This window comes from Rhinoderma darwinii, unplaced genomic scaffold (genome assembly GCF_050947455.1).
Source record: "Rhinoderma darwinii isolate aRhiDar2 unplaced genomic scaffold, aRhiDar2.hap1 Scaffold_869, whole genome shotgun sequence".
NCBI classification, from domain to species: Eukaryota; Metazoa; Chordata; class Amphibia; order Anura; family Rhinodermatidae; genus Rhinoderma; species Rhinoderma darwinii.
In genome coordinates this window covers 19,446-34,342 of record NW_027464438.1, presented here as the reverse complement: position 1 = coordinate 34,342, position 14,897 = coordinate 19,446, and the positions used below count along the sequence as shown (strand labels likewise).

At 51.2% G+C, this 14,897-nt stretch overlaps 5 non-coding genes and 2 pseudogenes across 5 annotated transcripts; all 7 read left to right on the top strand.

The window, feature by feature from the left end:
• The first annotated feature begins 244 nt into the window (after window positions 1-244).
• On the top strand, window positions 245-435 carry LOC142731750 (U2 spliceosomal RNA). The gene has a single exon (XR_012879155.1). It is a non-coding gene; the product is annotated as a U2 spliceosomal RNA (small nuclear RNA).
• A 1,324-nt stretch (window positions 436-1,759) lies between these two features.
• LOC142731738 (U2 spliceosomal RNA) lies at window positions 1,760-1,950 on the top strand. The gene has a single exon (XR_012879144.1). It is a non-coding gene; the product is annotated as a U2 spliceosomal RNA (small nuclear RNA).
• A 1,334-nt stretch (window positions 1,951-3,284) lies between these two features.
• LOC142731726 (U2 spliceosomal RNA) lies at window positions 3,285-3,475 on the top strand. The gene has a single exon (XR_012879133.1). It is a non-coding gene; the product is annotated as a U2 spliceosomal RNA (small nuclear RNA).
• Window positions 3,476-4,817: 1,342 nt separating this feature from the next.
• LOC142731763 (U2 spliceosomal RNA) lies at window positions 4,818-4,919 on the top strand (annotated as a pseudogene).
• A 6,390-nt stretch (window positions 4,920-11,309) lies between these two features.
• On the top strand, window positions 11,310-11,491 carry LOC142731760 (U2 spliceosomal RNA). Its single transcript, XR_012879164.1, has one exon. It is a non-coding gene; the product is annotated as a U2 spliceosomal RNA (small nuclear RNA).
• Window positions 11,492-12,838: 1,347 nt separating this feature from the next.
• On the top strand, window positions 12,839-12,908 carry LOC142731774 (U2 spliceosomal RNA; annotated as a pseudogene).
• Window positions 12,909-13,695: 787 nt separating this feature from the next.
• On the top strand, window positions 13,696-13,877 carry LOC142731759 (U2 spliceosomal RNA). The gene has a single exon (XR_012879163.1). It is a non-coding gene; the product is annotated as a U2 spliceosomal RNA (small nuclear RNA).
• The last annotated feature ends 1,020 nt before the right edge of the window (window positions 13,878-14,897 follow it).

The following is a 14,897-nucleotide window of genomic DNA, read 5'->3' as shown; positions in this document are numbered from 1 at the left end:
AGGAAGGCGTTTTTATGTAGATTCCTCCTCCTCTTTCAGCACTGCATTGTGGTGCAAGCAAAAGAAGCAAATCCTGTCTGGCTTCCTCTCCGGCCTTTATTCACCTCCCTCCCGCTTAGTAGCTGTAAATGTGTGTGAGCCTGCAGGGCCCCATGGAATTGCCTAGGAGTAGGCTGAATCAATCGCTGCAAGGGGTGAACAGCAGTATTAGGCAGGCTCGGTCAACGGCCGGCCCATTCGGGTTATCGCTTCTCGGCCTTTTGGCTAAGATCAAGTGTAGTATCTGTTCTTATCAGTTTAATATCTGATACGTCCCCTATCTGGGGACCATATATTAAATGGATTTTTCGAACAGGGAGATGGAAATAGAGCTTGCTCTGTCCACTCCACGCATTGACCTGGTATTGCAGTATTTCCAGGACCGGTGCACCCTTCCCTTATGTGTTGACTAAAATCAGATTCCAAAAGTGCTATTTGTGTTTGCTATTGTTTTTGTCTTTCTGATGGGATCTCCCCTTTTAATCCCATTATTTCAACACCTGTTGGACAATGCATTTGTACAGTCATGTGTGATAATGAGCTCATTTATTAAATGCAATTAATTAATACATTGCCACCTCTTGTTGTGTGTGTGTGTGTGTGTGTGTGTGTGTGTGTGTGTGTGTGTGTGTGTGTGTGTCTTCTGTGTTTCTGTGTTTCCGGCATTTCACATTGGAACAGCTCATTCACCTTCCTTGTCTTCTCTCCGCCCTCCCTTTTAGGTAAGTTAAAGAGCTGCACCTGAGCCAGCCACTGATTGATGCAGCACCACAGTCAAATAGTGGAGTGGAGTGGAGTAGGGGAACAGCAAACAGCCATTAAAGCAGCCAGCCGCCTACCCGCCACAATGGACCTACCTGTGTACACTAGATGGATGTGATGGAATGTACTGTCGTCCCTACATTTCAAGAAGAAGTAAGAATTGCAGTTGCAACAAACCCTTGCTTGCCTACAAAGAGAGCAGCAATTTGGATTTGTTACTATGTTACCTGGAAGAATAACAAACTGTGCAAGGATGGAGGTTGTAGGAGCAAAGAGAAGTTGTCTGTAAAGTTGGTGGATGCCTATTTTCCATTTTGCAGTCCCTTGTCTCCCTCTTGTGGCCTCCTGGAGGCAAGTAGCTGTGCAAAAAAAAGACAGCCTGGCGGCCGGCTGTTGCAGTGTTGCCCTCTCAGGCAACACTGAGTGACTGACTGAGCCGCACCGTCTTATATAAAGTTCAGACGGAACTTTGCACGTGTCATAGTGGAGCCCTCAGGATTCCAGAGCCAGCTTTCTGACATCATAATGGGGCCTGCCTCAGAGATAAAAGCCTGGGCCCAGGCAGTGTTGGTCAGTGCTGCTCAGCAGGCAGCACCGGACTGGATTGGATTAAAGCTGATACAAGGTGTGAAGGAACAAGGGGTGGCTGTGGGCATGCACTTGCTGCCGCTGCCAGTGTTTATCTGCATGGCAGGAGGGCATTTGGGCGTTGCCAGGAAGGCGTTTTTATGTAGATTCCTCCTCCTCTTTCAGCACTGCATTGTGGTGCAAGCAAAAGAAGCAAATCCTGTCTGGCTTCCTCTCCGGCCTTTATTCACCTCCCTCCCGCTTAGTAGCTGTAAATGTGTGTGAGCCTGCAGGGCCCCATGGAATTGCCTAGGAGTAGGCTGAATCAATCGCTGCAAGGGGTGAACAGCAGTATTAGGCAGGCTCGGTCAACGGCCGGCCCATTCGGGTTATCGCTTCTCGGCCTTTTGGCTAAGATCAAGTGTAGTATCTGTTCTTATCAGTTTAATATCTGATACGTCCCCTATCTGGGGACCATATATTAAATGGATTTTTCGAACAGGGAGATGGAAATAGAGCTTGCTCTGTCCACTCCACGCATTGACCTGGTATTGCAGTATTTCCAGGACCGGTGCACCCTTCCCTTATGTGTTGACTAAAATCAGATTCCAAAAGTGCTATTTGTGTTTGCTATTGTTTTTGTCTTTCTGATGGGATCTCCCCTTTTAATCCCATTATTTCAACACCTGTTGGACAATGCATTTGTACAGTCATGTGTGATAATGAGCTCATTTATTAAATGCAATTAATTAATACATTGCCACCTCTTGTTGTGTGTGTGTGTGTGTGTGTGTGTGTGTGTGTGTGTGTGTGTGTGTGTGTGTGTGTGTGTGTGTCTTCTGTGTTTCTGTGTTTCCGGCATTTCACATTGGAACAGCTCATTCACCTTCCTTGTCTTCTCTCCGCCCTCCCTTTTAGGTAAGTTAAAGAGCTGCACCTGAGCCAGCCACTGATTGATGCAGCACCACAGTCAAATAGTGGAGTGGAGTGGAGTAGGGGAACAGCAAACAGCCATTAAAGCAGCCAGCCGCCTACCCGCCACAATGGACCTACCTGTGTACACTAGATGGATGTGATGGAATGTACTGTCGTCCCTACATTTCAAGAAGAAGTAAGAATTGCAGTTGCAACAAACCCTTGCTTGCCTACAAAGAGAGCAGCAATTTGGATTTGTTACTATGTTACCTGGAAGAATAACAAACTGTGCAAGGATGGAGGTTGTAGGAGCAAAGAGAAGTTGTCTGTAAAGTTGGTGGATGCCTATTTTCCATTTTGCAGTCCCTTGTCTCCCTCTTGTGGCCTCCTGGAGGCAAGTAGCTGTGCAAAAAAAAGACAGCCTGGCGGCCGGCTGTTGCAGTGTTGCCCTCTCAGGCAACACTGAGTGACTGACTGAGCCGCACCGTCTTATATAAAGTTCAGACGGAACTTTGCACGTGTCATAGTGGAGCCCTCAGGATTCCAGAGCCAGCTTTCTGACATCATAATGGGGCCTGCCTCAGAGATAAAAGCCTGGGCCCAGGCAGTGTTGGTCAGTGCTGCTCAGCAGGCAGCACCGGACTGGATTGGATTAAAGCTGATACAAGGTGTGAAGGAACAAGGGGTGGCTGTGGGCATGCACTTGCTGCCGCTGCCAGTGTTTATCTGCATGGCAGGAGGGCATTTGGGCGTTGCCAGGAAGGCGTTTTTATGTAGATTCCTCCTCCTCTTTCAGCACTGCATTGTGGTGCAAGCAAAAGAAGCAAATCCTGTCTGGCTTCCTCTCCGGCCTTTATTCACCTCCCTCCCGCTTAGTAGCTGTAAATGTGTGTGAGCCTGCAGGGCCCCATGGAATTGCCTAGGAGTAGGCTGAATCAATCGCTGCAAGGGGTGAACAGCAGTATTAGGCAGGCTCGGTCAACGGCCGGCCCATTCGGGTTATCGCTTCTCGGCCTTTTGGCTAAGATCAAGTGTAGTATCTGTTCTTATCAGTTTAATATCTGATACGTCCCCTATCTGGGGACCATATATTAAATGGATTTTTCGAACAGGGAGATGGAAATAGAGCTTGCTCTGTCCACTCCACGCATTGACCTGGTATTGCAGTATTTCCAGGACCGGTGCACCCTTCCCTTATGTGTTGACTAAAATCAGATTCCAAAAGTGCTATTTGTGTTTGCTATTGTTTTTGTCTTTCTGATGGGATCTCCCCTTTTAATCCCATTATTTCAACACCTGTTGGACAATGCATTTGTACAGTCATGTGTGATAATGAGCTCATTTATTAAATGCAATTAATTAATACATTGCCACCTCTTGTTGTGTGTGTGTGTGTGTGTGTGTGTGTGTGTGTGTGTGTGTGTGTGTGTGTGTGTGTGTGTGTGTGTGTGTGTCTTCTGTGTTTCTGTGTTTCCGGCATTTCACATTGGAACAGCTCATTCACCTTCCTTGTCTTCTCTCCGCCCTCCCTTTTAGGTAAGTTAAAGAGCTGCACCTGAGCCAGCCACTGATTGATGCAGCACCACAGTCAAATAGTGGAGTGGAGTGGAGTAGGGGAACAGCAAACAGCCATTAAAGCAGCCAGCCGCCTACCCGCCACAATGGACCTACCTGTGTACACTAGATGGATGTGATGGAATGTACTGTCGTCCCTACATTTCAAGAAGAAGTAAGAATTGCAGTTGCAACAAACCCTTGCTTGCCTACAAAGAGAGCAGCAATTTGGATTTGTTACTATGTTACCTGGAAGAATAACAAACTGTGCAAGGATGGAGGTTGTAGGAGCAAAGAGAAGTTGTCTGTAAAGTTGGTGGATGCCTATTTTCCATTTTGCAGTCCCTTGTCTCCCTCTTGTGGCCTCCTGGAGGCAAGTAGCTGTGCAAAAAAAAGACAGCCTGGCGGCCGGCTGTTGCAGTGTTGCCCTCTCAGGCAACACTGAGTGACTGACTGAGCCGCACCGTCTTATATAAAGTTCAGACGGAACTTTGCACGTGTCATAGTGGAGCCCTCAGGATTCCAGAGCCAGCTTTCTGACATCATAATGGGGCCTGCCTCAGAGATAAAAGCCTGGGCCCAGGCAGTGTTGGTCAGTGCTGCTCAGCAGGCAGCACCGGACTGGATTGGATTAAAGCTGATACAAGGTGTGAAGGAACAAGGGGTGGCTGTGGGCATGCACTTGCTGCCGCTGCCAGTGTTTATCTGCATGGCAGGAGGGCATTTGGGCGTTGCCAGGAAGGCGTTTTTATGTAGATTCCTCCTCCTCTTTCAGCACTGCATTGTGGTGCAAGCAAAAGAAGCAAATCCTGTCTGGCTTCCTCTCCGGCCTTTATTCACCTCCCTCCCGCTTAGTAGCTGTAAATGTGTGTGAGCCTGCAGGGCCCCATGGAATTGCCTAGGAGTAGGCTGAATCAATCGCTGCAAGGGGTGAACAGCAGTATTAGGCAGGCTCGGTCAACGGCCGGCCCATTCGGGTTATCGCTTCTCGGCCTTTTGGCTAAGATCAAGTGTAGTATCTGTTCTTATCAGTCCTTGTAAGGATAGATAGCTCGGAGAACCACTGGGGGCTATAAACACTAGCTTAGCGATCCAAGAGCGTTCCAGACGAAGCCGGCGACGAACTGCGGAGAAGAACCAGCGAAGACGACGATCCAGAAGGGAGAAGCCGCCATCGGGGAAGAAGCTCCGGGAGATCGCTGCCGGGAAGAAGAAGGAGAACTTCGGAGAAGAGCCGCTGCTGAAGGGGATCTTCGAAGAAGCTCGGCCGCAGAAGAAGAAGCTCGACGAGGAACCGCTGCGGAAGAAATTTCGTGGAAGAACCTCGGCCAGCAAGGAGAAGATTTGCATAGCTCCGCCCCCTTCGGGAAAGAGCTATCGAAGATCCTCCCCAAGCGACAGGAACAGCTGGAAGAAGCCATGGCCTCAACCAGCAACCCTGCCACCCAGAAGAAGAAGGCTGATGGACCAGGTGAGCCGACCCAGGCCAGGACATCTCCTCCTGAAGCCTCCTCAAGCCAACAGGCCACCAGGAAGCCGAACCAGGCTGCTCCAACCCTGGAGCCCTGGATGAAGCAGACGGTGGCCCTGAAGCTGAAGGAGGTGGACGGGAGAGTGCCGGACATGACGGAAGAAGTGTTCTGCCAGAAGATGCTCCTGGACCAGGGCTTCGCTAAGCCGGAGACCATCAGCATCCAGGCCTTCATGACCGGGATGTTCTTCGTGACCTTTGCTTCGATCAACATCTGCAGAAGGTACTGGGAGATGGTGAAAGCGGCGAGGCCTGAATCCCCTTTCTCTCGCTTTGTGGGCAACTGCCCTGTCCAAAGAGAGGAAAGGCGGGTGACGGTCTCAATGCGGAACCCACACACCCCCGGCAAAGACATCACCACGCTCCTGAAGCGGTTCTGCACAGTGGTGAGGGAACCCACCCACATCCTGAACGGACTCGGCTTCTGGACTGGCAAGTGGTCGGTAATCGTCCGACTGAACAAGGATTCGAACGCGGAAGACGGCCTCCAGCACCTGCCCCAGTCATTCTCGCTGGGCAACTCCTACGGCCTCATCTACTACCCGGACATGCCGCAGATCTGCAGGAGATGCAGCAAGAAGGGTCATTCGGTGAAGGACTGCAAGGAGGACGCCTGCAAGAACTGCCGGGTAACAGGACACGAGACCAAAGACTGCCCGAAACGGACAATGTGCAACCTCTGCGGACAAGCAGCCCACTCTTACAAGGACTGCCCGAAGAGGGATCGATCCTGGGCAACTGTAGCGGCGAAAGCTCCGGCCAGAGGGAACCCCGCCCCAACCAGAGCTCCAGCGGCGCAGAAGACCGGGAATAAGAAGGATGGTAAGAAGACGACAGTCCCTCCCCCCCGCCTCCCGGCCCTCCCTCGCCCTACCCTTCCCACCCTCCCTCGCCCGGCCCTCCCCACCCCCCCGTCCCCAACCCCTGTCACCCCCACTGAGGCTCTCACCTTCTCCTACCCACCCATCTCAGTGGTCCTGTCACCTGCACCTCTCCCAACCCAGCCTCCCTTCTCCCCAGCTCCAGCAGCACTAACATCTTCCCCTCCAGCTGCTGGAGTCCTCTCCCTGGAGGATTTTCCCCCTCTTGTCTCCTCAGGTGCCATCCAGAGGAAGAGAAAGGTGAGGGACAGCCCAGCGGCTGAGTCCTCAAAGCGACAAGTCGTGGAAATCTGCGAAGACTCCCTTGCGCAGCAGGAGGAAATGGAGCAGATGGTGGAGGAACTCGTGTCTGAACCTGAGGTCATCGACTTCACAACAGACATCCAGGTGGCTACAATCCTGGAACAATTTCTGTCAGAGGGCCTGCTGGATCTTTCGGACCCGCCAGGCGAGGAGGATCCGCCCGACCGGACTGGTAACTAAGGTGTATCGTTTGCACTAACCTTCTTTATTCTCCCCCATGGCTGCTAAACTTAACATCTTTAGCCTCAATGTGAGGAGTGTTAGAGATAGGACTAGATGTCAGATGGTGCTAACTTTTCTTTCCAAGCAGTCGAGTGATGTATTTATGCTGCAGGAATGTACTCTCCCCTCTTCCAGGTCATACCATCATCTGGCCAGGCAGTGGACCCATGGCCCGTCCTACTGGTCTGGTGGGGGCGACTGTAAGTCTGCAGGGGTTGCCATCCTGATTAGGGGAGGCGTATTTACTGTTGACTCTGTCCAGGAGCTCGCCTGCGGCCGCTTGTTGGTCGTAGACGGTTCCTGGGCAGGAGAGCCGATTAGGCTCATCAACGTGTACGCCCCCCCTATGAAGGCTGAGCGCCTGGAACTATTCCAGACCCTGCGGACCCAGCTCGCCACCACTAGGGCAGTGGTGATGGCCGGGGACTTCAACTGCCCCATCGAAGAGGATGGACGAAGTTCCGGCACTTCAATCAAGCTGGATGTCAGTTCCAAACTGCTTATCGAGATGGTAACCGAAGCATCCTTGCAGGACGTTGTGGGCTCCATGGGGATCGGCTCTGTGAACTATTCATGGAGCCGACCCGATGGCTCACTTCGTTCTCGGATTGACTTTGTGTTCACCTCCCGGGCAGTCAAGCAGCATGGGCACTCCATGGTCCCCTGCTTCTTCTCTGACCACAGGGCCATTCTCTTCCAGGGTGCCATCGGCCACGGTTTTCCTCCCGGCCCTGGCTCCTGGAAGCTGAATTGTGCCCTGCTGGAAAGAGAGGAGGTACTGGCGGAACTTAGAGACGCCTATATTGTTTGGAGGAATGATAAAGTTTTCTTTGACAAAACCTGTGACTGGTGGGAATATGTTAAAGTTGAATTTCGTTGTTTCTTTCAGGCAAAAAGTCGCCAACAGGCGTGTGAGAGGAAGAGAGACTTCAGAGAGATGCAGCGTCAGCTGCGATCCCTGCAAGACCTCCTTCAATGTGGCTGGGACGTCAGGAAGGAGCTGGAGGAAGCCAAAAAGGGCCTGAAAGGGCACTTTGAGGAGGAATCCAAGCGAATTGTCTTTCGTTCCAAGGTGGAGAACCTGGAGAAGGGTGAGAAATGTAACTCGTTCTTTTTCAGGAAACTCCATGCCGGCCACACGCCCCTGAAGGAACTCCGAGATGAGACCGGAAACATGCATTCTGGGAAGAAGGAGGTGATGGGAGTCGTCACAGACTACTACCGAAGCCTCTACTCCCGGAAAACCACTGACCCCGAAGCCGCCGATAAATTCCTGTCAGGTATCACTAATCATCTTGATCCTGCAGGTACGGAGGCTATGGACGTACCCCTGACGGTGGAGGAACTGCTCTCTGCCGCTAAATCCTTCAGACCCGGCAGGACCCCGGGCAGTGATGGTCTCCCAGCAGAGCTCTATGTAGCGCTGGGGGACTTGATCTGTCCGGACCTGCTGGAGCTCTATGAGGAGATGGTGGTGGAGGGTAGAATGCCACCGTCCTTGAGAGAAGGCATGATCACGATCTTGTATAAGCGGAAGGGGGAGAGATGTGACCTGAAAAACTGGCGTCCCATCTCTCTCCTGAACGTGGACTACAAGATCCTCGCCAAAGTATTGACCAACAGACTGAAGGTTGTCATCGGACGGATCATCGGATCGGACCAAACCTGCGGCATTCCTGGCCGTAGGGTGGCCGACAGTCTTGCCCTGGTGAGGGACACGGTGCATTACATGCAAAGCCGCCGTACACACGCGGCCCTGGTCAGTCTGGATCAGGAGAAGGCTTTTGACCGGGTCTCTCACGAATTCATGGGTAAGGCTCTGCGTAGGCTGCGGCTTGGCAGGTTGTTCTGTTTGTATGTTAACCTGATGTATTGCGACATTTACAGCTCGGTGCTGGTGAACGGCTGGAAGACTGACCCCTTTCCTGTATCGTCTGGGGTTAGACAAGGCTGTCCTCTTTCACCTCTCCTTTTTGTTTGTGTTATAGAGCTCTTCGCAGAGGCTATCCGGCAGAATGGAGAGATCAGAGGGATCACCGCACCAGGTCCAGGACACTTCGAGGTCAAATGCTCGCTGTACATGGACGACGTGACCGTCTTCTGCACTGACCAGAGTTCGGTGACTGCACTCGTCCAGACCTGCGAGGAGTTCGGACGCGCTTCAGGGGCAAAAGTCAACTGCGGGAAGTCGGAAGCCATGCTCTTCGGAAAGTGGTACCTGCCTTCTCCTGCCTCCTTCCCTTTTACTATCAAGCCGGACTTCATCAAAATTCTGGGAGTCTGGTTCGGTAAGGAAGGTGCAGCCCTAAAGTCGTGGGAAGAACGCTTGGCCAAAGTCAACCAAAGGATCGGACTGTGGAGCCTCAGACAACTCACTATTGAGGGCAAAGCAATGGTCCTGCGTAACGAAGTCTTGCCTGTGCTACAATACACTGCACAGGCATGGCCCCCTCTTGCAACGGTCTCGAGGGCCATTACCAGGACTGTGTTTCGCTTCATCTGGGGCTCGAAAATGGACAGAGTAAAGCGGACTGTTATGTACAAGGAGCCCCGCAAAGGTGGGAAGGGTATACCCGACATTCCCACTCTGCTGCGGATCGCTTTTGCATGTGACTGTGTTCGTAGGACTCTGAGGACAGCAAACGGCTCTGCGGGCAAGGCCATGTCCCGCTACTTCCTCCTTCCCCTCTGGCGAGGTTTTGGCTGGGACAAGTGGGACAGCTCCTTCCCTTACAACTGGCACGCTCCCTGGTTCTACGGAGATGTTGTCCGGTTTGTGAGGGAGCATCAACTGGAGGGTCTTAAGCCCGACTTGTGGAAACCTAAGACGATCCACAAGCACATCAGAGCAAAGGACTCACTGGAGTTTGTTCCAGGGCTTCATGCCGACACGTTGGAGACTGTTTGGACTAACGTGTCATCTGGCAGGTTGACCAACGGGCACAAGGACATTTCATGGATGGCCATCCAGGGAGGACTGCCTCTTAGGTCATTCATGCATGCCCGCAACCTGTGCAAGACCCGGTACTGCCCCAGGTGCCCCTTCACGGAGGAAACATCTTTGCACATTTTCTGGCAGTGCCCCTTTGCACAGGGTCTGTTGAAAGCCTTGGAACATGAACTCAAGGACTCAGTACCCAGGAACAGACTGTCGTACCGCTCGGTACTTTATGGACTATTTCCTGGGAATACCACGGATGGAGCAATCCAGGAAGCCTGGCGCCTTATGAACTGCTTTAAGGACGCTATATGGTTTGCCAGAAACCGTCTGATTTTGCGGAGAGAGAGTGTGTCCGTCCAGAACTGCCGCAGGCTGATCCACAGCCTGCTCAGAGACTATTCCACCTGGGACAGCCCGGACGTCGATGAGGAAGAGGACTGATACTCCCCTTCCCCCCACTCTCCCTTCTTGTGTGTTGTCTTTCAATAAAGCTTCGGGCCTGTGATTTCCCCCTTCCCTACCCCCTCCTACCCACTCCCCTATCCCATCACTTGTCTGTAATGCTTTGTTGTTTGGCTTTAGTGAATGCAAGAATGTTAGTGTAGCATGTGGTGTAATGTATAGCATAGGCTAGCCTGTACTGTGTATTATACTGTCATGTTATGTTTGACGACTGTTATTATTTATTATTTGCTGCTTCATGGCTTGCGCTGTGTCGCAGTAATGTTTGTATGATGACGATTGATTGTCAATAAAGCATTTTTCAATCAAAAAACCTGCTCAAGCTGAGGTTAGTAATCATCCCTGCCGGTGGTACGTGGGCCATCGTAGGGGGATGACAGAACGCCGAGGTGAGGGCAGGGAACCACAACGGTCATCGCTCTGGTGTACGCATTTGGTTTAAAGGTACCATTTGTAGGTGACCAGGCGACCGCCGGATCGAGGTCATTAGGCCGGGTAGTTTGGAAGCCCGAGTTGCTATGTGCCCCAGGGCTGGTGACCCTGGGGTGCCCTAACTCACTGGGGGTGGGATCCCACTGAGTGAAGGCACACTTGCACGCACTCTCTTTCACGCTATATGAGCACACACCTTTATTCTCCCGGCCTTCTGGCTGGGAGATGAGGAATTTTTTATACCTGGCGGATGTCCAGGCTGTATCACAGCGCACATCCACTTATTTAATTTTGTTTTTCACTGTGTGTTTGTCACGTTTGTCACAAGGATTTTGGGATGCGGTGCCCTTTTGGGACCCTCCTGAGGTCTAGGGGGAAAATGTGTGGCCTTCTGGTTCCTTTTTCCCCTGCAACCCGGCCTCCCTTCTTCGGAGGGGAGGTGCAACTAGGATGCAGGCTCCTAGGTGGACACTGGGGTGGCAGCCCAGGTAGAAGCCTAGGAGTGTGTTTGGGTCTCCCTAAGCTTCGGCGAGGGGGGACCATCGATCCTTGATCCTCTAGGCCTATGGTTTGGAGGGTCAGGGAATGGTTATGCGGGGCCTCTCTCTTTTAAGAGAAGGGCTGCGATAGACCGCATCCTTGTGCACTTTTTGTGTGGCACCTCTGCACTTTTTATGCACTTGGGTGATAGAAAGCACGACTCGGGCTTTCAAAAAAAAAAAAAAAAAATCTGTTCTTATCAGTTTAATATCTGATACGTCCCCTATCTGGGGACCATATATTAAATGGATTTTTCGAACAGGGAGATGGAAATAGAGCTTGCTCTGTCCACTCCACGCATTGACCTGGTATTGCAGTATTTCCAGGACCGGTGCACCCTTCCCTTATGTGTTGACTAAAATCAGATTCCAAAAGTGCTATTTGTGTTTGCTATTGTTTTTGTCTTTCTGATGGGATCTCCCCTTTTAATCCCATTATTTCAACACCTGTTGGACAATGCATTTGTACAGTCATGTGTGATAATGAGCTCATTTATTAAATGCAATTAATTAATACATTGCCACCTCTTGTGTGTGTGTGTGTGTGTGTGTGTGTGTGTGTGTGTGTGTGTGTGTGTGTGTGTGTGTGTGTGTGTGTGTGTGTGTGTGTCTTCTGTGTTTCTGTGTTTCCGGCATTTCACATTGGAACAGCTCATTCACCTTCCTTGTCTTCTCTCCGCCCTCCCTTTTAGGTAAGTTAAAGAGCTGCACCTGAGCCAGCCACTGATTGATGCAGCACCACAGTCAAATAGTGGAGTGGAGTGGAGTAGGGGAACAGCAAACAGCCATTAAAGCAGCCAGCCGCCTACCCGCCACAATGGACCTACCTGTGTACACTAGATGGATGTGATGGAATGTACTGTCGTCCCTACATTTCAAGAAGAAGTAAGAATTGCAGTTGCAACAAACCCTTGCTTGCCTACAAAGAGAGCAGCAATTTGGATTTGTTACTATGTTACCTGGAAGAATAACAAACTGTGCAAGGATGGAGGTTGTAGGAGCAAAGAGAAGTTGTCTGTAAAGTTGGTGGATGCCTATTTTCCATTTTGCAGTCCCTTGTCTCCCTCTTGTGGCCTCCTGGAGGCAAGTAGCTGTGCAAAAAAAAGACAGCCTGGCGGCCGGCTGTTGCAGTGTTGCCCTCTCAGGCAACACTGAGTGACTGACTGAGCCGCACCGTCTTATATAAAGTTCAGACGGAACTTTGCACGTGTCATAGTGGAGCCCTCAGGATTCCAGAGCCAGCTTTCTGACATCATAATGGGGCCTGCCTCAGAGATAAAAGCCTGGGCCCAGGCAGTGTTGGTCAGTGCTGCTCAGCAGGCAGCACCGGACTGGATTGGATTAAAGCTGATACAAGGTGTGAAGGAACAAGGGGTGGCTGTGGGCATGCACTTGCTGCCGCTGCCAGTGTTTATCTGCATGGCAGGAGGGCATTTGGGCGTTGCCAGGAAGGCGTTTTTATGTAGATTCCTCCTCCTCTTTCAGCACTGCATTGTGGTGCAAGCAAAAGAAGCAAATCCTGTCTGGCTTCCTCTCCGGCCTTTATTCACCTCCCTCCCGCTTAGTAGCTGTAAATGTGTGTGAGCCTGCAGGGCCCCATGGAATTGCCTAGGAGTAGGCTGAATCAATCGCTGCAAGGGGTGAACAGCAGTATTAGGCAGGCTCGGTCAACGGCCGGCCCATTCGGGTTATCGCTTCTCGGCCTTTTGGCTAAGATCAAGTGTAGTACCTGCTCAAGCTGAGGTTAGTAATCATCCCTGCCGGTGGTACGTGGGCCATCGTAGGGGGATGACAGAACGCCGAGGTGAGGGCAGGGAACCACAACGGTCATCGCTCTGGTGTACGCATTTGGTTTAAAGGTACCATTTGTAGGTGACCAGGCGACCGCCGGATCGAGGTCATTAGGCCGGGTAGTTTGGAAGCCCGAGTTGCTATGTGCCCCAGGGCTGGTGACCCTGGGGTGCCCTAACTCACTGGGGGTGGGATCCCACTGAGTGAAGGCACACTTGCACGCACTCTCTTTCACGCTATATGAGCACACACCTTTATTCTCCCGGCCTTCTGGCTGGGAGATGAGGAATTTTTTATACCTGGCGGATGTCCAGGCTGTATCACAGCGCACATCCACTTATTTAATTTTGTTTTTCACTGTGTGTTTGTCACGTTTGTCACAAGGATTTTGGGATGCGGTGCCCTTTTGGGACCCTCCTGAGGTCTAGGGGGAAAATGTGTGGCCTTCTGGTTCCTTTTTCCCCTGCAACCCGGCCTCCCTTCTTCGGAGGGGAGGTGCAACTAGGATGCAGGCTCCTAGGTGGACACTGGGGTGGCAGCCCAGGTAGAAGCCTAGGAGTGTGTTTGGGTCTCCCTAAGCTTCGGCGAGGGGGGACCATCGATCCTTGATCCTCTAGGCCTATGGTTTGGAGGGTCAGGGAATGGTTATGCGGGGCCTCTCTCTTTTAAGAGAAGGGCTGCGATAGACCGCATCCTTGTGCACTTTTTGTGTGGCACCTCTGCACTTTTTATGCACTTGGGTGATAGAAAGCACGACTCGGGCTTTCAAAAAAAAAAAAAAAAAATCTGTTCTTATCAGTTTAATATCTGATACGTCCCCTATCTGGGGACCATATATTAAATGGATTTTTCGAACAGGGAGATGGAAATAGAGCTTGCTCTGTCCACTCCACGCATTGACCTGGTATTGCAGTATTTCCAGGACCGGTGCACCCTTCCCTTATGTGTTGACTAAAATCAGATTCCAAAAGTGCTATTTGTGTTTGCTATTGTTTTTGTCTTTCTGATGGGATCTCCCCTTTTAATCCCATTATTTCAACACCTGTTGGACAATGCATTTGTACAGTCATGTGTGATAATGAGCTCATTTATTAAATGCAATTAATTAATACATTGCCACCTCTTGTTGTGTGTGTGTGTGTGTGTGTGTGTGTGTGTGTGTGTGTGTGTGTGTGTGTGTGTGTGTGTGTGTGTGTGTGTGTGTGTGTGTCTTCTGTGTTTCTGTGTTTCCGGCATTTCACATTGGAACAGCTCATTCACCTTCCTTGTCTTCTCTCCGCCCTCCCTTTTAGGTAAGTTAAAGAGCTGCACCTGAGCCAGCCACTGATTGATGCAGCACCACAGTCAAATAGTGGAGTGGAGTGGAGTAGGGGAACAGCAAACAGCCATTAAAGCAGCCAGCCGCCTACCCGCCACAATGGACCTACCTGTGTACACTAGATGGATGTGATGGAATGTACTGTCGTCCCTACATTTCAAGAAGAAGTAAGAATTGCAGTTGCAACAAACCCTTGCTTGCCTACAAAGAGAGCAGCAATTTGGATTTGTTACTATGTTACCTGGAAGAATAACAAACTGTGCAAGGATGGAGGTTGTAGGAGCAAAGAGAAGTTGTCTGTAAAGTTGGTGGATGCCTATTTTCCATTTTGCAGTCCCTTGTCTCCCTCTTGTGGCCTCCTGGAGGCAAGTAGCTGTGCAAAAAAAAGACAGCCTGGCGGCCGGCTGTTGCAGTGTTGCCCTCTCAGGCAACACTGAGTGACTGACTGAGCCGCACCGTCTTATATAAAGTTCAGACGGAACTTTGCACGTGTCATAGTGGAGCCCTCAGGATTCCAGAGCCAGCTTTCTGACATCATAATGGGGCCTGCCTCAGAGATAAAAGCCTGGGCCCAGGCAGTGTTGGTCAGTGCTGCTCAGCAGGCAGCACCGGACTGGATTGGATTAAAGCTGATACAAGG